A 22968-nucleotide genomic window follows, 5' to 3' on the forward strand; every position below is an offset into this window, starting at 1 on the left:
GAAGCATACAAGGGTATATAGCGGCATATATCTGTATACAAGGGTATACAGAGGCATATATCTGCCTCAGTTAGGTCAAATACCAATTTTCATAGTTTAATGGGTGGAATTAAAGATCCTGAGTCAAATACACCATTAATACAATAGTAGCTTCTAATCCTGGCTCTGATACTTTCTGTATGATATTGAATAATTATACTCCAATGCCACTGCATCCTTATCTGTAACACAGAATAAAAATACACACCTTGTAATGTTATGTTGTGAGGCTTGGATGCAATATTGTATAAAGTGATTAGCACAGTTCCTGCCACTACAGTAAGAGTAAATAAACCTGTCGCTATTATTATGATGATGTTTATGTTCTGATATCACTTACCCTGGAGATGAAATACCCTCTCCTCTTTAAACTGGATAAGGAATAAAAACAACTGTTGATAAATTACTTAATTCACAAAGCTGGAAGGCTCGGAACTATGGAAAAATTATGACACAAGAGGTCCTTCAAAAGTACTTAGCAATCTGTTACATGTTGCCTGGTAGATGTCTTGAGAAATAAATTGCAGAATACTTCATTGCATGTATGGGAGACCAGGGCTTAAAAATGCTTTTTTCCAAGAAGTGGTGTCAACAGTGAAAATGGAAGAATTGCTAGTTTCCCATCTCTTAAAAGCAGGCTATAGCCTAGTTTAGGTCTTACACTGTGAATAACTTACACATTTATCTTTGCTGATTTATCTGAATAGAGAGTTGGATAAAATTAGAATTCAGCCAGTATCAGTAACTACGTTCACAGTCCTTCAGCTGATGAAAATCAGTCATGATTACATCAGGCTCATAGAGAAAATTCCTTCTGAAAGAATATGGTCATAATAGTAAAATCCCTAGAGGGACCACATTAATAATTGTCTGTGAACAGACAATAATCCAGTAACTACTGTCAGGCTTTACACTAATTAGATATGTGTAGAAGAAAGTTAAAAATTAGCCAAACCATCTTTCTACAGGTAAACAGAATTATAAATATGGAAAATCCTACTTCCTCATATATAGACTACATTTTAGGGAGAAAAATGGAAGGATAGATCATGATTACTGCTTATCATTCTCCAAATGCCAAATCTAAACATTAACCACTGGCATACAATAACTCTTAACCAGTACTCTGTCCTGTGAACAGATCTTTCTGTAACACATTAGAAGTATTCTTTATCATGACTCAGATGGAAAATTTATTAAAATAAATTAACATTATACTGGGTCTCTAATTGGAAGTGGCTGTTCTCAACAAATATGTTTATCAAACAGTGTGACTGGCAAAATATATTACTGTAGCTGCAGTTATCCAAATTACATGCTGTCTAAAGCAAAAAGGGCAAAAGCCATCTGGCTCATATAACTTGCATTTTCTAGACAGCTTGCAGCTGGTTCTGATTAAGCAGCATCTCAGAACTCCCAGAGATCTATTTTTACCCCTGAAAGTATATTTTTAGGGCTCACACACCCAAGACATGGGGCATTTACATTAATAAAAGAACAGCCACCTTCAATTAGGAAAAGGTTTATGTAACACTCTGGTTTGGTCTCCGGCTGTACTGTAAGTTGTATATGACAGTCTGAAATCTATTTTTTAGAACCTACCTCCTCTTTGGCTGTTTTAGTATCCCAAGGGAGAAAAAGATGCTTTCTCTATCTTATGAAATAATCAAGGAAAAATATGTCAACCAGAAACTTGATTGCATTATCTTTCCTATACTAGGAGTCTGGTACAATTGTTATCCCATTTTACAGATGAGGAAACAAAGGTTTAGAATGGCTAAATAACACAATGTAAATAATCAGTGAATGATACAACCAAGATTCACACCCGTATCTTCCAGCTGGAAAGCCTGAGTTATTAACCACAAGATTATACTGTCTCACTATTGACAGAGTTAATAATGAATTTTAAAAATTCATTTTATCATAAGAAAATATAATAATATTATATAAAGAGGTAATCATAAATTTCAATGAAAGCAGCATATTAGAACATTCTAGAACTGAATAATATAGATTTATACTAATAGATCTTATAATAATAAAGATGATGAATAATAAATAATTTTTTTCTTCTAATTTAAATCTCCATAGTTGTATTATTCACCATCCTATGCATCACCATCTTAATTATCAAATCGGGATGAAGTCCGACTTGGGTGCCAGATAGAAACATGCAGAAAATATTCAGATTGCTAAAAAGATACGGACATTCTAATTTTTATAGCCTTCTAACCAAAGAAACACAGTCAATACATCATTGACCTCAGTGAACTGCTCAAACTTGTAGTAACTAAAGATTTTTTTTTTCAAGACAGGGTCTCGCTCTGTTGCCTGGGTACAGTAGCATCATCACAGCTCACAGCAACCTCAAACTCCTGGGCTCAAGCAATCCTCTTGCACCAGTCTCCCGAGTAACTGGCACTACAGACACACACCACTACACCTGGCTAAGTTTTCTATTTTTTGTAGAGACGGGGTCTTACTCTTGCTCAGGCTGGAAGTAACTAAAGAATTCTCTCCCAAGAGAATCCTGAAACTTATCCTTTGCTCACTCCACAACAGTGGCCTTTTGTCCCTCAGACTCCCATTCTCCCCTTCCCTCCAAAATTCCTCACACCTTTCCAAGTCTCTCCCTCACTCTTCCTTTTCTGCTACACATCCTCACAGGGGGCTTTCCTCACTCCCCACCCCATTATTTATTCCCACAACACTCTGTAATCACCACAACAGAAATAACCACAATGGCCACTGCACATCTTTGCATCCTCAGAGCTTAACACACTCATCAGCAGTCAGAAGTGTTTGCTGAATGCATGACCACAAAAGTCATTCTATCGAAGCACAGATGTAGAATATGCAATACACCCAGTTCTCTCCAGATTAGAGTTTTCTTCTCATTCATCATCAATTAAATAGACAGCAGCGAATGTCTATGTAATTTTGTCATAAAGACCAAGTCAAATAACAGCCATAGAATCCTGTACTATGACTGTTTCTGAAGGAAATCGTGTGTCCATCACCACTTCCATAGAAGTTCATCATTTTCACGTGCAAGGACAAAAGTCAAACCAATTCAGATATCTTTGACTTTGGACTTCTCTCAATATACCACAGCACTATCAGGCTCAAAACAAACACCACCAGAAACTCACCTACCATGTGCTATATTTATATTCAAGATATACCATAAGGGCCTGAAAATATAATTTTTTTTAAAGCTCAGATTTCTCATGTTGAGATTGTGAATTAGTGGGCTTCTCTGAGGACTGGATCTTCACACAAGCACAAAAGTGCTGAAGCACAGCCCAACAAGAGCTTTGTAAAGCTGCTTTCAAACACAGATGAAATCCTATTGCACAGATGATCACTGATGAGATTCCTGAATCACTACTCCAAGACTGACATTTTCTTCTTTTATTATTAGATGATCTTGTTCCACAGCTATAATTACATGCTTTTAAATTTCCAGGGGACTTTGTACATCCTGACTAGTAACTATTTGCATGCATTTTAAGTAATTATGGTCATATTCACCATCCAAAGGAAAGGCTGTCTTGTATAAATATGTCAGGGAGTATCTCATTCCTATCCCTGACGTCACTGCCACACACCTCTTCCAAATAAATACCTTCTGATGGTAAAAACAGATAATAATGAATGGTTGCCCACTTTCCTCTCCTCCAGAATGTCATGGAGGAGTAAGTGTTAAAATGATGAACTTGGCTATAAATAAAGGGACCATTTCATTACAAATAAATAAAAACTGTCATTTTATAACATGGGAAACTACTTCATGCTCAAATTTAGAAGGGGGAAAAAAGAGTTTCAATTTAATATACTACCTTACACTGAAAAATACCAGCTATATTAACTTGGTTTTGGTTCCACATAATATATAATAGCACACTCCCTACAAACAAAAACAATACTTCTCTGATTCTGGAAGTCTATGTGTCACAGGGTGCAAAGAAAGAAAAGGAAGTAACTGGTTTTAAAATAGTCCTGGTTAGTGACTCAATTACATTATAATGAAATCTTTTCAACATCCTTTAGTTCTAAAGGTAAAATGTGAGTTATATTTGAGAAAGGTTTAAAATTGTGGTACAAGCTTATTTACCCTACATAATCTGAAACAGAAAACCCTCTTCACTAGAATTTATGTTTATTAGAAAAGTAATAAATGTCCAAAGCTGATGATTCTAGTAAACAATTTATTGAATTTGAATTTTTGAAAATTATCACTCTCATTATAAATTCAAAGTTTCTCCATTAGACTATAAATATCTTGAGAGCCAGATCTATGTCTTACTTATTTAAGGTTGTATCAGGGAATACAGAAGAGTACCTGGATTATACCAGGTGCCCAATAAATGTCTGGTGAACATGAATACATTTTTAAGAATTTCTACTATGTGCCTTACTTTCCTTACTATATCAGGAAAAAAGTTTACAGTATATATTGTTTGTAGTTGTCCTTAGCAGTCAAAAAGAACATTAATATCAATGTTTAAAAAAATTACAAGCTATTTTTCCCTTAAAGAGATGTTCCTCCTTTTTATTAAACTCCAACCACTCTGATTTCAACAAAGGAAAATTTGATCTAACTCCTCTCAAAACTGTCCTATGGTCAACAACAATTAGATTTGCATCTCAATGATTCAATTCCACAATCCGGCCCAGACAACAATAGCAGTGTTAGATTAAATAGATTACATTTCACACAAGAGTAATTAATAAACAGAAAGCAGAGTGTATCTAAAGTAAAATTCAGAAGAGCTTAGCGAGAGACATGGCTATGGAAAGGGCACTGGCTTCAAGGGTAAAGACTTGGGTTTGAGCCAAAATTCAGCACTTATTAGCAATGTGACCCTGGGCTAGTCTCTGATGGTGGCTTATCATTCTCCTATAATCAATGGAGGCCATAAAGCACCTACCTCATGGGTTTATTATGGGAAGTAATGTGTGGTAAGATATGAACAATCTCTTAGTATAGTGCCTGTTAAGTAAGCATTTGATCAATAAAGTTTTGTTGAATCAAAAAGTAAAAGGTCACAAAATCAGAAAAGTCACTAGCTAGCCCTTTCCACTAAAATGTCCATACCTACAATGGTTTATGGGAATGACAGACCCAAAGGACTAAAGGAGCTTGGAAATGACACAATAAATAAATAAAATAGAATTTAAGAAAAGGAAAAGCTGCTAAATAACGTATGTTGACAGTTACTTTTGTTTATTCAATGGATTAGGAATTAACTGAGGGAGAAATAAGTTGTATATAATAATAACAAAATGCAGAAAATGCACAACTAAGGAAGGCAGGGGTCTTTTTCTGACTCAATATCATTTCAAGGCTCTTACTCAGACTTAGAATCTACATAATTTATATGGGTGTCTTTCAGGTTCTCATTTTTTTCATTTTCCTCATCCTAATTTAATCTTTATTATTTAGCTTGCTTTCCTTTCTCATGGACAGCTAGATTATTTTTTTTTCTTTATATTTTCTTCCTATACTCTATCCTATCAATGATGTTGTTGTTTACAATTTAGAACTCTAAGACATTTTGGATACAAATGACTAGGTCCACCCCATAAGTTAAAACCAGTTTCAGATGGAAGGAGTTATTTTTGTTTTGTTTGCTGCAGGTGATGTTAGTGTAGAAGAGGAAGGTAGATGTTGAGATAGAAAATGTGAAAGGAGGTGATCTGGATCACTAAGAAACATTTGGCCAGGTGCAGTGGCTGGTACCTGTAATTCCAACTATTTGGGAGGCTGAGGTGAGAGGATCACTTGAGAAAAGGAGTTCGAGACCAGCTTGAACAAGAGTGAGACCCCCATCTCTACCAAAAATATAAAAAATTAGCCAGGCATGGTGGCACGCACCTATTGTCCCAGCTACTCAGGAGGCTGAGGCAGGAGGATCCCTTGAGCCCAGGAGTTTGAGGCTGCAGTGAGCTATCATTGTGCCACTGTACTCCAGCCTGAGTGATTTGAAGTTGTCTCTCAAACAGGATTCAGTCACTTGTCTAACATCATGTTTGCTCTTCACCCAAACATTTCTTATCCCTCCACTCTTAAATTAGGTACTGAATAGGTTGATCTGAAATCACCCACAGATAAACCAGTTATTTTAAAGGGAATTGCTTAACAGAACTATTAAGCACATCACTTGGTACATGCTCTAAAAAGGTCTGAAGGTCTTTATGAGAAATTTATTTTAGAAATTAGAGATTCATAGAGCTGTGCTGCTGCTAAGGAACATGAATGCAATTTTCTTTTTTTAAAATAACATAAAGATATGATAATAAATAAAACAAGTAAATGTGTGTGAGAGAGAGAGAGTGTGTGTGTGTGTGTGTGTGTGTGTGTGTGTGTGTAAATGTAGCAGGAGACATGGCATCTATCTCTCTCTATCAATCTATATATGCCATAGCACTCTATTTGTTTTGGCTGCTAGAAAGCTCAAGGTTAAATAAACAATGAATCAAAGCAAAACCATGTAAACCCCAAAATATTTATTTTCTTTTTTCTAGTTAGGACTTCCTACTTATTTATATTTTTCCTGATAATGTACCTTTTCTTTTAGATACATTTTCTCATTAAGTTAAATATGTTTTTATAAGATATCTCAAATCATTGTTTGAATGAGGCAGTGTATAAATTAAATAAGACAAACACTTGGACTAAATTTATTGTCAAGTTGCTGCAACTCCCCCTTCCTACACTTGAACTTACTCTGAAGATTCGGAACTTGGATTACCAAAACAATTTCAGCATGTCCCAAAAAAACGTGTGTACCCCTCAAAACAGAATTTTTTAAAGGCCATCCATTTATTTAAGTCAATGGTCCTGTGAACAGTCATACTATTTTTTATGATTCACATAGGAAACAATATCTCCTCGTTATTCTTTCATCTCCCATAACTACAAAAATATTCAAGTAATTGAAAGGCTGAAATTTAAGGAGTTTCTCTGGGAATATTCATCCCCCTACACACACCCCACCCTTTCTTACTTATAATGGGATCCTGGCCAAAAGAGGTGTTTTTGTATATAAAAAGAATTACACAAAAGAGAAAGTCAAAGACAATCTTCCACTGGGATTTGTTTATTTACATCATTGAGGTCCTACATACTTCTGACCTCATCTGTAAACACAGAAATACTTCTAAATAAACATAGTTTAGAAAACTGATATAATGGAATAAATTTTATTCTGCATTTGAAAAGTCAGGTTTATACAACTGATAAAAGCAGAATTCCAGCAATGATTACTATTTGATATGTTTAAGTTTTATTTGCCAAAACTCCTTAACATCTTTTATTCCCTTCTCATCACCAATTAACAGCTGCAATGATAGAAACTGTAATTCACATGCCAAAAATGATCAGTCACAGGTTTCCATGACTATAAAACACAGATTGTTTTCCATAATTCCAATCAGGTTTTCATAAAACTATGGCTTTCTTGGCCCCCAAATTTCTTACTGGCCTAACACTGGCTTCAAAAATTAACTATTCAAAATTTTAACTATCAAAAAATTACTATTCAAAAAATAACCTGAATGACACGTCTATCTGCATGTGTCTATGTGCAGTAAATCTTATCAAATCCCAAAGGGATTGCCAATGAATGTTTTCAGCACCTACTCTCAAAAAGAAAGATAAAGGAGTATGTGCTCTAATATTCCCTGTAAATGTTAAACCCAAAATGGAGGCTTTTTAAAAAGAAGTAAGGCAAATATAGCATTACTTGTAGATTTTCAAAAATAATATTCATAACATGCACACATTTAACTGGAAAATTTTCTAATAAGTATTTCACATTAAAGAAAACTACAGAACTGAATTGGGAAATAAAAAAGATGACACATACAATAATCCTCAGTGAGAAAATTACATGATAAAAAGAAATCAAATGTTTTCAAGTTATTTTGTAGAGATAATAAATGAGCAATTAAAACTATAATAGAACTTCATTAGAACTAGAAATTATATTACAGAAAAATAAACAGGTGAAAATACAGTATCTCCCTCATGCTATCACAGTTCTTTGTTCACCTCTCCTTTATGGTTTGATAGCATTATAGTATAATTACATTTTTACATGTCTGTTTTCCAGCAAGACTTTGATTACCAGGAATGGGGAAACTGGGTAATTTTAAATTCCATATTCACACTTTTTCCTTCACATAACTGAAGCTCACTATATTTTGAAAAGAGGACTTGAACATAGTATTTTTTAAAGCATATTATAAAACATTACTAATTTAAATAGTGTACTTTCCATATCTAATTTGAAGTAGATCAGTGAATAAGAAAATAAAGTCCAGTAAAATATCTAATTTATGTAAGAATGTAATAACATGATAAAAAGGAAATTGAAAACAATTGGGGATGAGGAGAAAAAAAGATATATAATAAATGATATTGACATAACTGGTTAATAATCTGAGGAAAAAATAGATCAAAATCTATGCCATTTATTATAATTATAATAATATTCTCTCCATTTCTGTGTGTATGTATGTGTGTAGACACATACAGAAATATATAATTAGCTCATAAAAATTAGCATCAAATAGAATTGAGTGTTTTCTATAGAATGACAACTTTCTAAACCTTAAGTCAATAAAAGAAACAAAAATATGTCAATTTTGTAGCAATTTAATCTTTAATGCTAGGAAAAGTAATAGTCATAAAATGGGAAAACATCATAATACAGAAATATGTTTATCACATACAAGAGATAAGAGGTTGATCTCTATGTTACATAGAGGAGATAAACAATCTGATAGAAAGACATAAAATCTGGATGAAAAATCAGTCAATAACACAGACATGCAAAAGAGGAAATTAAATTATTAAACACACATAAAGATAAAAAGAACATTCAAGCATTTTATTTGTCAAAGCAATACAAGTTAAAATTACACTGAAGTACCATTTTACATTTATTGAATAAACACAAAAAATTCTAAAAAAGCAATATTCATCACTGTCCAGGTTCTCATAAAAGTGACAATGATAAACCCACACATTATTATTGCCAATTTACATTAGAAAGCAATTTGAGAAAGCACTTCAGAGGCCATTTTTTAAAACTCACATCCTGTGACCCATAAAAATATGAAAACCTTTAACCTAATAATATTAGGCCAGAAATTCTAAACTGAGTAAATAACTCCAGAGAAAAAAAGAGGGCAGATTCAAATCAATGTTTTGTGCTGATATAATTTATAATAGAAAAACATTATAAATCTAAGTCGGTAACATTATAGGAATGATTAAGTAAACTACAGATTATCAAACAACCACTCCTATAGGGATATCATAAAGTCATTTAAAAGTATAATATATGTAAAGGACAATATAAATTGAAACTGAATATGATCTGAAAATTAAAGGAAAGAGACAAATTGTACAAGTTGGTATGCTGAGGCACAGTTCCTTTCTGATCCTTTCTGTTTATTCTCCAATTAAAAACTGAGAGAAAAATGTGTGAGTTATTATTACATGAATTATTAGTAGTAGATGTTCAAAATTAGAGACATGGAAGGATCATGGATGAGACCAAACCTAAAAACAAAACTAATTCCTTTGAGAGAAATTTTCTGGAATGTGGTACTTGTTCTGGTATTTAAATTGAGAAAAGGCTAAAAATGAATGAGAAAATTAGTACAGTAAATTTATGAAAGACGAAACAAGAAGACCTACAAAAAGCATTTTCTCCATGGAGATCAAAAATTAAAGCTAGTTTTAAGTTAAAAACAGCAAATTAATTAGTCCATTCAAAAAGCTAGAAAACAGAAAAAGAAATATTATTTTTAAAAACTTTTCCTACCACTAATTTTTTTCCTCTTTCCCCCACCAATCCTCCGTCTTCATTCCTCTGCCCATTGTAGCCCACTGGTATCTAACTAGGAAAAGCAGGAAGGTTACAATCAGCTTTTGCTTGTTTATATTCACCATTTGGACACAAGTTTTAACATTAGCTTTAAAAAACCCTGATGGATAGGTTTGGAGAAAAGGCAAGCTTTTCCCATATCTGTATAACATTATCTGCAAAAATACAGTGTTCCTTCTACTTTTACTTTCATTAAACGTAACTAAAATGTGAAAATTTGTTATGCCACGATCACAGGTGTTAGCACAACTCTACCAGGATCAGCCACTGTGTTGAGACACATCTGGTGTGCCAGAAACAAACTAGAAGTCGTATGTGGGAGGGAAAGAAAATTAAAAGTTGTCAAACATATTTCTTTAGGCATTCAACATAATCTGTTATTCTAATTATTTTCCTGGTATTTATGTAGCCAAGTTAATTGTTATATAAACAAAACTAAAACTTTTAGTTTCCCCTAAAACTCTTCCTTGAATATTCCTTCCATGTTGAAATTGACCTATCCATATACACCACACACATACAAACACATTATATTATGAAATTTTCTACTTAGGATGTTATGCCCATAGGTATTAGATTATCCTACATTCCTCCAAAATACCCAATCATTTTATGATTGTCAAGATCTGTCAATAGCTGGAGTATTTCTTCCTCAATATTTGCCTTCTAATCGAACAATTGTTGAGTACTGGATAAAATAAATTTAGTGCCAAAGTCAATGCCAATTATCAAGATAATATATACAGTTTGGCAGTGCGAAATAAATTGCCTGAAATCCTCATATTTCATACAGACTACCAGAGAGCCCAGGTTATTTATGAATATTAAATTATACAAAATTAAGACTTGTAATCTTTTGATGCACAGTTTACCTTTAAATATTCAAGGCAGGAACACCTCAGATAATACCTTTTTAGTCCAATTTTCCTAAATAATAATGCCTGAGAAAAACACTTGAATATACAGAGGAACCTTGATCCATTCACCCAATTAGAATTGTGAGGACTGTTTCATAGCTAACTTTTACAAAGCACATATAATGTTTCAGGCACTGTTCTAAAGTGCTTTACATGTATTCATTAATTTAATCCTCACAAGAACTTTTGAGGTAGATATCTTAATTAGTATGCCCATTGTGCAGATAGGCACAATGAAACAGATATTAAGAACGTCATTGTTAGAATTGAGTTTCAACCCAGGTAAATGGCTCCAGAGCCCATATTCTGCTCTACACCCTGGGTATTATCCCAGGTGTACTGTGACAACGTCTATTCTATTTCCTGTGGGCCATCTCTGCGTTTCCACTGTGGCAGACACTTGACATGCCCACATAAGCAAAAGCATTATGGTGATTCAAGAGGAGTCAGTTAAATCACTTCTGCAGAAACAATCCATCTTAATGAAAATGCTTTCAACTCAACAAATGGCACTGGAACATCTTAAATCTTAACACATAAAATCTTAAATCTGCTAGTCTGCAATACAGTATCTTTTAATTTAAATGGTCTTCAACCTAGTAAGAGGAAGTGAAGTCTAGCAAGCATAAGAACAGTGAAGGAGAAGGTATGAGAACTGAGGACATTGGAATTTTACATTACTTTTAATTGATTTTTGAATTATTGCAACATGCTCCACAAAGCAAAAAAATCCTAAGGGGGATTAACTGATTAACTGTTAAATATTCTCTGGGCTCTCATGGGTAAATATCTTGAAGAATATCAATGCAGAAGGTAAAGAAACAAGATAATCATTGAAAAAATATCTGGAAAAAAATAATATAGAGAAATCTAGTAGAAATCTACCTACATAGGTCAACTAAAAATGCCAACAGAGTTCTGTGATCTGAAATTTTACTTAATTCAAGACCACAGGAAAGCAAAAGCAAAATAAGGATCATTTGAATCTGTCTATATATAGCTGAGAAGATATTTATTAAAACTTAATGGTGGGTGCTGGCAGATGTGTATAACTTAAACAAAGATTGTAAATAGGTAAAAATCTTCCCCAATTTTCTCTTCTTAAAAATGTCAGAGGAAGAATGACCTGGTCGAGAGAGAACAGAGAAGTTCTTCATTTTCCATTACTGTGAAGTACTGTGGACACATTTCCAAAGTGCCATCTCTCATTGCCAGCTACTTAATTTTTCATTTATTCTCCTCTATTGTAAATAATCAGTTGAATAGGTTGATTTCACTACCTTTGCTTTTTCAACTCTATTTATAAAGATAGTGGGAAAATAACTTATCTCACAGAGAAAAGAAATGTAAATGACATTGCTTTCTGAATGCTAGTAGAAAACTGGAATGCTAAACCAAGAAAAAAGAAGAAAACACAAAGACTCATCCTAGGTGAGCTACTGAAGGAGACTGCTTCCTATGGGTCGTTGCAGGGCTGCTCTACTTGGCCAGAGTTGGGAAAGGAGCCCTTAGCAGGAGCCCTTGGCTCCTGGGGTCTCTTGGAGGTGCTGGTCTGCCAGCCCTCCCTTAGGACAGGCCCTACAGATGGGGGTTGGACCAGAAACCTGCAGTTCCACGCTTCTCTACGAATGAGTGGCTAAAGTCAATCAGGTTTGGGGGAAGCACAAGAAGCTTGCTTCAGCCTTGGGCTCACTATCTGTTCTAAAATCCAACATTATTTGTAATAAAGTTGTTATTTTGATCTCTTTCTCTTTCTATGTTTGTTTCTTAGTGGCTCAGAATATGCAAAGAATGGAGTAGTATATAACACTCTTGAATCCCAACTAATCCCAGTTTAAACTAAATTTTTTTTTTTTTTTTTTTTGAGGCAGAGTCTCGCTTTTGTTGCCCAGGCTAGAGTGAGTGCCGTGGCATCAGCCTAGCTCACAGCAACCTCAATCTCCTGGGCTCAGGCAATCCTCCTGCCTCAGCCTCCCGAATAGCTAGGACTACAGGCATGCGCCACCATGCCCGGCTAATTTTTTCTATATATATTAGTTGGCCAATTAATTTCTTTCTATTTATAGTAGAGACGGTCTCGCTCAGGCTCAGGCTGGTTTCGAACTCTTGACCTCGAGCAATCCGCCCGTCTCGGCCTCCCAGAGTGCTAGGACTACAGGCGTGAGCCACCGCGCCTGGCCTTAAACTAAATTTTTTACTGGTTTCCCAAATTAATATGATGTACGGGGAGCTAAATTTAGAAAGCATTAAAAAAAAAAAGGAAAACTACCTAGAGATACAAAATCTGAGATTGAGAATGGGGAGTGAATCTTTAAGCAGTTAGATAAGTTTCCAAAGACCTGCTCTGTAGCAAGGTAGACATGAGTTGTGGCCTAACAGTGCCACAGCTTCCTATAAGAACTAAGAAACTAGGCCTGGCTTCCCTTATGTATAAAATAAGGGAGCTGTACCAAACCATTTCTAGGGCACCTACAGGCTCCAGCATTCTATGATGTTATAACTAAAATTAACTAGCTTTGGCAGCACCTTCAAAGTAAAAAATGAAAACCCACATCAGTGCCACATCACAAGACTGAAGTCAGCCAAGAGCAAGAGCCATCACACTTTAAGAAAGAAGAAAATGCTGTTGATCTTCAGTAGCTTTAGAAACTTAAGAGAAGGGAAAAAAACTATAAGGAATTAAAATAGGACATTGACCTTTGTGAATAAGTCAGATACAAGAAAAATTAGTGCCAGGCTAAAGGTAAAGTAGTCTCTCTTTGTATTATTTTTAAAATAGATCTGTCCTTAGAAATATTATTAATACTATTGAATCGCCAACGCTTCAGTGGTATTAGTCCACTACCAAAACCCAGGAAAGTCCCATATAAGCTTGCAGATGAATCATGGCTTTTAGGATTTATCTGGAACCTAATGTGATTCTATAGATAGGTTGGGCCAAACACCACAGAAAATGCCAAACATTTGACCCAGGCCAAAAAAGTGCTGAAACATTTCACTGACACAGAACCCACAAGTCAACACGAAGCCTTCACTGGAAGATACAGTCTTTAAGTGAAGTTTTCCAGGGATCCAGCCAAAACTCATAGATTATTAAAAAAAAAAAAAAACTCTCAAATCCAAAATGGCTCCAAACAGAGGTTTGTAGCAGAGGGGAATTATGCATATTATGCATGGAAATTTATCATTCCCAACCGGTGGATTCAATTGCTGATCTAATTACATCAGAGGATTTTAATTCTTCCTGGAAATTCATTACAAATTACAGGTAACTGCAGTCTGAGCAGAACTAAAACTTCTGTGTATTTTTAAACAAGCCAATTGTTTCAATGAGATAAGTACATTATTTCCACCAGACAGATAATTGTTTTCTTGTTCAATTGCATTACATTTGTGTATCCAGGTATAAAATGTTACAAATGGAAAATTACCGAGAAGCAAAGCAGTCATTAGTGTGACTTATAAATGGAGCAAAGTTGTCACAAAAGTTTTATTCATGCGTTTTTACATTTCTGAATATGCAGATCTTATTGTTTTAATCTCTTACATATCTGATTGCAGAGCAAACAGTAAAAGTAGATCCTGTGTATCCAACTGTGTATGTATACAACTACACATAATACAAACAGAACTAAGAGGTCATCTGACCAATGTGAATAGCTAAGTCCTTAAATAAAAATATACACAAAAAAAATGAATCCAAGGATACATTACTCAACTTCACAAGAAATGAAGAAAGTCGGGATCTCTGGAAAATAAAATAAATAAAGTGTTTCTATTTGAAATAAATAATCCTTCTAGAATTTACTTTGAAGATAGAAGAATTATATCTGAAAAGTACATATCTGATTACTGCTATGATACTATTCCCTTGGGAAAATTCTTAACTGATAGTTGTCCTCAATTAAGGAGCTTTCAAGCAAATATAAGAGACAGTAAATGGCAAAAACTACTATCAGCACTTTGGTAGTTCAAGACAGATTTTTTTCCGGTTACATTGTTAGATGGTAACTGGGCAAGATCACCAAGGAGAGTGTCCTTGCCTACCAGAAAGTGAGAAGACAAGTATGATAATCAATATCTAACACACAACACATATCCTGGGGCATAATAAGTTCTATTTGATAAAGAAATGCTTTTAACCCTAGTCATTTAATATATTTGAATTAAAGTTTACAGTATCTATTCCCAAATGTTCAATAGTTTCTATATCAAATACATTATATCCACCTACATGTATATTTTAAAAAGAGTTCATATTTTTTCTAAACTATTTTTGAAAATTCACCATATTTCAAATTATACAATTAGAAAAAAATTGTTAAAGGGCATAGACTATAATTTAAACACCACATATTGATCAAATTCCCAAAACTTCCATTTGATATAGCCTAGAGGAATGTGCTATTCAAAACAGAAAGTATTCTTGCATAAGTTAAAAATGGATATTGTGAGATCCTATGATGTTAACACATAGCAAGAAACATGTAAGAAAGTTCAGTAGAATTTTGAATGAAGTGTGGTAAACATAGGATCATTCGAATCAGTAATTCCTCGTTTTGTTTTAAATTACATAATTAATTCTGAGAAGATTTTAGAGTTGGAATATTTGTAATAGAATAAAACTTCAACAAAAATCAAAATTTCTTTATAATGCTTAAATTTAAGGGAAAATGCTGCTTGTATATTTTTCTTTTTTATAGCTATATTAATTTACATCTATATAAACTAGGCTTAGGCCCTCTGTTATGAGTATATTTTTTTTTAAATCACACCTGTAATATTTTGGGAAGAAAATGTTTGGCCCAAAGCTGTTTCTAGGCAAGATTATATGAGAGCTTTGATTTGTTTAATCTATTATAATATTTTGACTGATATTAAATTAATAAAAAGAAGAGGTACAGAAGATGATTTGCTATAATATTTATTTCTAAATTTACTCAGGGCCATTTTTTGAAGTTTACAATAATTTCTGGCATATAGATATCTTCTCCAAAATTTTTGAGCTCTAAGGAATCTTAAAAATTCTTAATCCAACCTCCTCATTTGTTGGAAAGAAATCAAAGTCCTAGGAACTCGCCTCCTTTTTGAAATTTTCCTAATTCTCAAAACCATATAAATCTTTTAATTTTCTAATCCTCATGTGCATATAAGCTAAACAAAACCATAGTTGTTTCGTACCATTCTGTCTTGTTCTCTAATTTATTTCTACTGCACATCCCTCTTTTTCCGGTCTCCAGTCTCACTCCATTACCGCCAAATACATACTTTCTCTTTATCTTGGGCTGAAAAGCTTTGAATCTGTGATGTGCCAGGCACTTTGCAAGGCAATGGCTATACAAACAGGTATTCCTCTCAAGAAACTTAACAGTCTGATGGAAGAGATGAACAAATATTCAAATAATTATGGAGTGATACAAAACTCTAAGTGAATATAAAAAAGGGAGAAACTAAATTATCCTAGTAGAAGGATGTGTTAGGGGATAAATTTAACAGGAGGAAGAGAGGAAAAGGCATTTCAAGTATTGAGAACAACCAGTGCAAAGGAATAGAGATGATGAAGAACATAATATGTATGTTTAAGGTACGATGAAACATTTACACACAATGGCAAATATTGAGTATAAAGAATCAGAGCTCAGGTGCAACATGGCTGAAAAACAAGGAATTAAATTCAGCAGAGGAATTGTTGAGTAACAAAAATGTCGACAACAGTGACAATGCCAAGTCCATAACTTGAGTGGGGCTGAGGAGAAGTAGGCACACCTGGAGTATGGAGCTAACCCGCTTCTAACCAAGGAGGGTGGCAGCCTCTAAAGTAGAGGTGAAATTTTGTTCCTTATTCATGATCCTAAAGAACAAAACTCATTTGGCAACAAATCTAAACTCATATGGCAGCAAAAAGTGGCCTACACAGGCATGAGGCTGTTTATTGTTTTCACTTAACTCATTGACGATTAAAGTATATGAACTTCACTGTAGAAACATTAATATCTTTTACGACACAGACCCATCCCAGACACCATTAATTGTGACGGGTAATATAATATATAGGTTTAAGTGGTCCTTAAAACCTAATGCATTTTTAAATCTGATAAATTCTCAACATATCTCACCTTTAGGGTAATGGATAAGATTCTGTAGACCTTAAGTTTGAGGTTCCACAGAATCAGTCAGATACACAAAGAGATCTATTGTCCAAAAAAGGTTTCACAGTCCATGGAAGATGCATTTAGAATTATTTGTCAGTTGGAGAACAAGTTTTCAGTGCCACACACTTTCTATTATTGACCAGTTTTGTGGCCAATGGCATAATTTATTTTATTTAAATAATATTAGTTAAAAACAAAAAATAAGCTGCCAATCATAAACTCTTAAACCAACCTTCCCCCCACCCTTATAATGCCAAGAAATTTTTTTGTTTTACAAAGAAATGTAAAACAACATTTTCTTTGCTTCCTATAACCTTAATAGATAATTTCCTGGAATTGTCTGTTCAAATAGAAAATTAATTTCCATGCACAGCTGGAAATACCACATTGGCAAGAAAGAAAAACATCAAACACCAGTAGATTAAATAAAAAGTGGAGGAAGTATAAAGACTAAACAAAACAGAACTTGCTCAGTAAGATGGTCATAGGAAAACAGCTGTTTGCCTGTTTATTTAATGTATAAATACATCTTTTAAAATGAAGCAGCAATAATCATGGCAGCATTGGATCCAAAGACATAATTAGGAGATTATAACATTCAAGAAGTATTTCTGGTGTTGTATGAAAGGAGAGAAGGTTAGAATTCCCCTTGACAAGAATGGAAGAGGCCCTCAGGCCTGCACAACACACATATGGTTAAGATTTTACCACCTACTTTGTGGCATTTAACTGGGGTTTTTTCCGGTTTGGAATGATGGAAAAGTTCCAGAGATGGACAGTGGTGATGGCTGCACAACAATATAAACATACTTAAGGCCACTAAAATGAACATTCAAAATGTATTAAAATGATAAAAATTCAACCACTATCAAAAAATTAATTTTAATAACATAAATCAATAAAAAAGAATAGTTTGTAAGAAAATGAGCAAAGGACACAAACATAAATTCAAAACTGGAAAAGAAAATCCTATAAAGATATGGAAAAATGTTCAAAACCACTAATAATTAAGAATACAAGTAAAAATCACTAAAAAATATCATGCTTAATTGTTCAAATTAGCAAAGATTTAAAAGATTGACAATTAAAAACAAAACAAAAAAAGCAGCTTTTCTAGACCTACTGACAAGATCAGGTTCTGTTTATATATCTCCCTCTTTTGGCTTAGACCTACCTACTGGGTATCCCTCTTTGCAGTGACAGCCATCAAGAAAAAGCAGGCTCATGGTGCCATCTGGGGACTATTCTATGATTCTGTAACTGCTACAGGCAATGAATTACATGGCCAACACTCAACTAATAAGCAAACTAAAAACAGAATGATATGCTTTGCACAAACACTTTAAAAACAAAAAGATAGAAAACAGAACACCATCTTCAGGACTTGCCACAAAGAAAGGCAAACAAGAAGCAGTAACAATGTGGGAATGACAAAGCCTCACATGGCAGCCTCACAGTCGGCCCCCTTGGTTCTGCTGCCTTGATTCTCAGGTTGTCAAAGAAAAAAAAAAAAAGCATTCATCCGCTCGTGATACAGAGCTGACACTGTGTAAATAGCAACAGGGAGAAGGTTCAACAAAAATCAATGTGTTATGAAAACAAAGAGAAAACTATTACAGGTAACCCTTATCATTACAGGACTTCCTAATGTGCGAAAGGTTGAGTTCAAGATATTAGGATCATTTCTAGATAAAACATAACAGAGTCCCAAGGTGGCATATTTTGTTTTAAAGCATGGAGCTACGTCTCTTTTACTTTTGACAAACAAAACAGTTCTTACTTCAGTAAATCTCCTTATATACCACAAGCAAAGGGAGGGATCAATATAATTGTCTAGATAATTCATTTCCCATAAAGGAGGGAGGAAGTAGCTGGCTGAATACCTGGCACAAAGTAGAAGCTCAATAAATATTTGTTGAACTGAATTGAAACAAATAGTAGAAGCTAATAAAGATTACTTATGTCTATTATTGATGAAATTTGTTAGATTATTGTTCCAACTTTCCACCTGATTTTACTTATGGAAAATAACTGACCATATCTATACATAGAGCTATAAATATTCTGTTTTTCCCCCTTGGTATTAAACCACCTACCCAACACGGTGCTCAGAGACTCATTGAAGATTTATCTCCCCAGAATCAGCATCTTTGATCCTGGTCACAAGAATATAGAAACTTTTTAGCATGGGGGAAAAATTGTAAAAGATGCATAGGTGATCAAATAGACACTAACAGGAGAGAGACCTGATGGTAAATAAGCCACCTCATGGAGACCCACTCAAATAAACTGGGAGTCAGCTTCCTGCAGTTTTCTCCTCTGTAAAATGAGAGAAAAACTCAAGTGCCTTTCAAGCTTTTTCAACTGCTACTCACACTGAGAAATATATTTCATATGAAATACAGTATACATATGCATATATAGAAATATGCCTATGCATATAAAACTCAAACATCAGTTTCATAAATTAATACTTAATCTTACAATGTGTGTGCACTCTGGTATGTTGCAGTCGTTGTTTAACTGCAACCTACTAAATTGGCTTCATTAATACTGGACTAGGTAATTTGTTTGTGGTTCATTAAAAGAAAAATCATGATTTTACTTAGAAGTAATATAAAAATATCTACCACTTCCAAATACTATTTCCTCAAGGACCTTTCCAAAGCTAATTCTCAAAATGGTATAACCTACAACATCTTTACCTTCCCTTTCTTCTCACAATAAATACCCATGATCCTTTCCACTCAACAGGTTTAAAAGTGATTTTCCCGTGTGTATGACTACTGCCAAACTGACAACATAAGTGAGCACAGAGGGTTTTGCAATAAAAAGTTAAACATCTACCAAAGGAACTCCAATTTACCCATAACAAAGTGCATTTGAATTTTTATAAACCACCACACAATAGCTAAACAAAAGTCAGAATGATATTGTTCAGCAGTAGCAAACCACATAAATCTTGATTTTTAATTAAATGAAAGACATTTCAAAGAAGTTGCATTCTTCCTTCCAAACTACAGAATTTGTTCACTGAAATAAAAATATTCTAACTTTTTGAATAGCATCTATTGTCACTTTTAGATTTTCTTAAACAACTGCCTTCTACCGTGACACCACCCAGTTCATCCTATCTCAACTCCAGGAGCATAGGGGAATCTGGTGATAAATGAGCTGAAATTTGAGTCGAGCAATACTTTCCAATCACAATTGGGTTTTCTTGGCTTTTATTTTTCCAAGACACAGCTGTCAGGAAAGGCCTTGTTTACTTCTTCCCATCAAAGCTTAAAAACCACCTAAAAAGTCTCCTCAAAGGCAATACAATCTTGACATGGAATCCTAACAGTATCATTTCTGCTTGTCAATGATTTCAAAATACTTTTCTCTAAACCTTCTCTCATTTTCTAAGTCAACAGGGAAAAGAAGAAATAAATTTGACATATATTTAATAGTATTTGAATATTTTAATCATTATAGTTTACAAAATGAAAGGTAAAGCCTCAAATTTTTTAATTTTAAGAACACTTTATAAATAGCAAAGAAATACAAATGTCAAAATATTAGGTTCATTGTAATCCTGTGATCAAAAAATTGTGCATATTTTACAAACATGGCAAGCCACATTTTTATTTTTAATTTTTGAACTCTAATTCTGGAGGAAAAACAAACATCATTAACTTCCTCTTCAGTCACTAGCTGTCCATGCCATGTGTTTTTATCACTTCCTGCCACAAGGAAATGCATTTGGAACAAAGAATGATATTCAAACAGAGTTCTCTGGGTTAGTATAAAATCATTTTTTCAGGAATTGGGAAACAGTGTAAACATATTTAAATTATGGTACAGACTGCACAGAAAACCTCTGCGTTTTTATTTTATTACATGATTTCATCTAATGCTTAACAGGTCTATAAAGATTATTTGAGGAATAAACTGGACTTGGTCAAGTTAAGTAACTTTTCTGCACCCACATTGCTAATAAATGGCAGATCCAGAATTTAGGTCTCATTCTATTAATATTTCATGTCCAATCTCATGGTGGAAACTACATCACACAATTTTCCCTATGAGCCTTTGGGAAGCCAAGGCGGGAAGATTGCTTGAGCTAAGGAGTTTGAGACCAGCCCGAGCAAGAGCAAGACCCTTATCTATACAAAAAAATAGAAAAATTAGCTGGGCATGGTGGCATGCACCTGTAGTCCCAGCTACTGGTGAGGCTACTGCAGAAGGATTGCTTGAGCCCAGGAGTTTGAGGTAGTAGTGAGCTATGATCACACCACTGCACCCTAAGCAGGGCGACAAAGTGAGACTCTGTCTCACAAAAAAAAAGATTTTTGTGGAGTCAAAAGTTAGATGCAGATTTCCAACTGTATGTGGCTGTGGGAGCACCCAACCACTGCATTGTTCAAGTGTCAACTGTAGGCTGATACCTGTAATCCTAAAATTATTATCAGTAGCATTCAACAAATATTTACTGGTAGAGAAAAAGAGGTAAACTTTTTACTTATAGTGGATAAACTCCATGAGATACAGAATGTTCTCCATGATTTATAAATGTAAAAGATGATATTTTGTCCAAGATTAGTGAGGGAAACTGGACTTAAATGTGGGTTTACCTAGCTTCAAAGCCTACCCTCTTCCCACCACAACAGGAAAGCTAAAGCCAAAGGCAACAACAGCTTCTCACTACCTCTTCCAGGGTGTGCTCAGCACAACTCTCCCTACTAAGAAAGAGAGTAGCCCCAAGACCAGGTGCAACACACACAGCACAGATAAATCCCTCTTTGTACAAGAGGTGACTATGGCCTGAATGTTGGTACAATGAAGAAGGCCAGGAGACTACTGAAGAGCACACACCCTAGACTAGCCTGTCCCACCTGGAAAAAGAGAGCATTCCACCCAGTGAGACAGTGGAGCCACTGATTTCATGGCCAGACACAGTATGACTGTAATTGTCAAAAAAACATTTCATAATGCTGACTAAAAGGACACTAAAGGTAGACACATATTTAAAATATCAACACAAAAAAAACAAATACTTTAATATTGAAGTAAATCAACCTAGGATGGTGACATAGACTCATTTATTTCCTTTAGCTTTGAGAAAGTCAGTGTTACCCAATGAATATCAAGGCTGCAGCAAAACTTTTAAGAGTACACATCTGCTCTTGCACTATACACAGTGGCATTTAATAACTATATTGTGGGTGGATGGATGAATGGATGGGTGGATGGATGCAAGAAGAAGGAAAAGAATGAATTAGGTTCACATTCAGAATGTACAATTAAATATTTCAATCTACTTATGGGTTTCAATTTACTTATGGGTGATTTCTTCACCTTCCAATTAAAACAACACTCTATATTTACTTCTAAGTCTACTTTGTACAATAGCCAAAGGATCTAGATTTTTGGTTTCAGAAACAAATCAATTATATGCTGCTATTTCATTTCCAATTTTTTAAACTTTGGGTTCACAAAAATACTATATTTAAAATGAATTTGTGACAAATAGAAATTGCTGAGGAGAAAAAATCTGTAAATAGAGTGATAATACAAGTAATTTTTTTAAAACAAGTAATTATTAACAATGCAAATTGGGAAAAATAAAAGAAAAAGAGAAAAGCAATGATCTTTATTTCAATGCATGATTTAACAGTATTTCAATGACAATGCAAAAAGTTTTACATAAAAATGTTTCTACTCCATCTTACTTTCTGGCCATTATTTTCCTTTTGCTTCACAATCTTATGGTTAAAGCTTTTTATCCTATAATATTGGGGATCTTTTTATAAGCCAATTTATACAGATGGTCCCAAACTTATCATGGGGACCAAGTGACTTACAATTGTTCAATTTACAATAATAGGTTTGTGAGAACATGACCCATTTTAAGTTGCAGAACATCTGTATAGTAATAATTTGGAAGGAAGAAAAGTCATATATGTATGT

At 34.2% G+C, this 22968-nt stretch overlaps 1 protein-coding gene and 1 non-coding gene across 12 annotated transcripts in view; one reads left to right on the forward strand and one right to left on the reverse strand.

Moving 5' to 3' along the window:
- Positions 1-22968, reverse strand: part of HDAC9 (histone deacetylase 9) — an 873646-nt gene that overhangs the window by 767495 nt on the left and 83183 nt on the right. The window lies entirely within an intron of this gene.
- LOC142873216 (U6atac minor spliceosomal RNA) lies at positions 17631-17757 on the forward strand. Its single transcript, XR_012921257.1, has one exon. It is a non-coding gene; the product is annotated as a U6atac minor spliceosomal RNA (small nuclear RNA).

This window comes from Microcebus murinus, chromosome 9 (assembly GCF_040939455.1).
Source record: "Microcebus murinus isolate Inina chromosome 9, M.murinus_Inina_mat1.0, whole genome shotgun sequence".
NCBI classification, from domain to species: Eukaryota; Metazoa; Chordata; class Mammalia; order Primates; family Cheirogaleidae; genus Microcebus; species Microcebus murinus.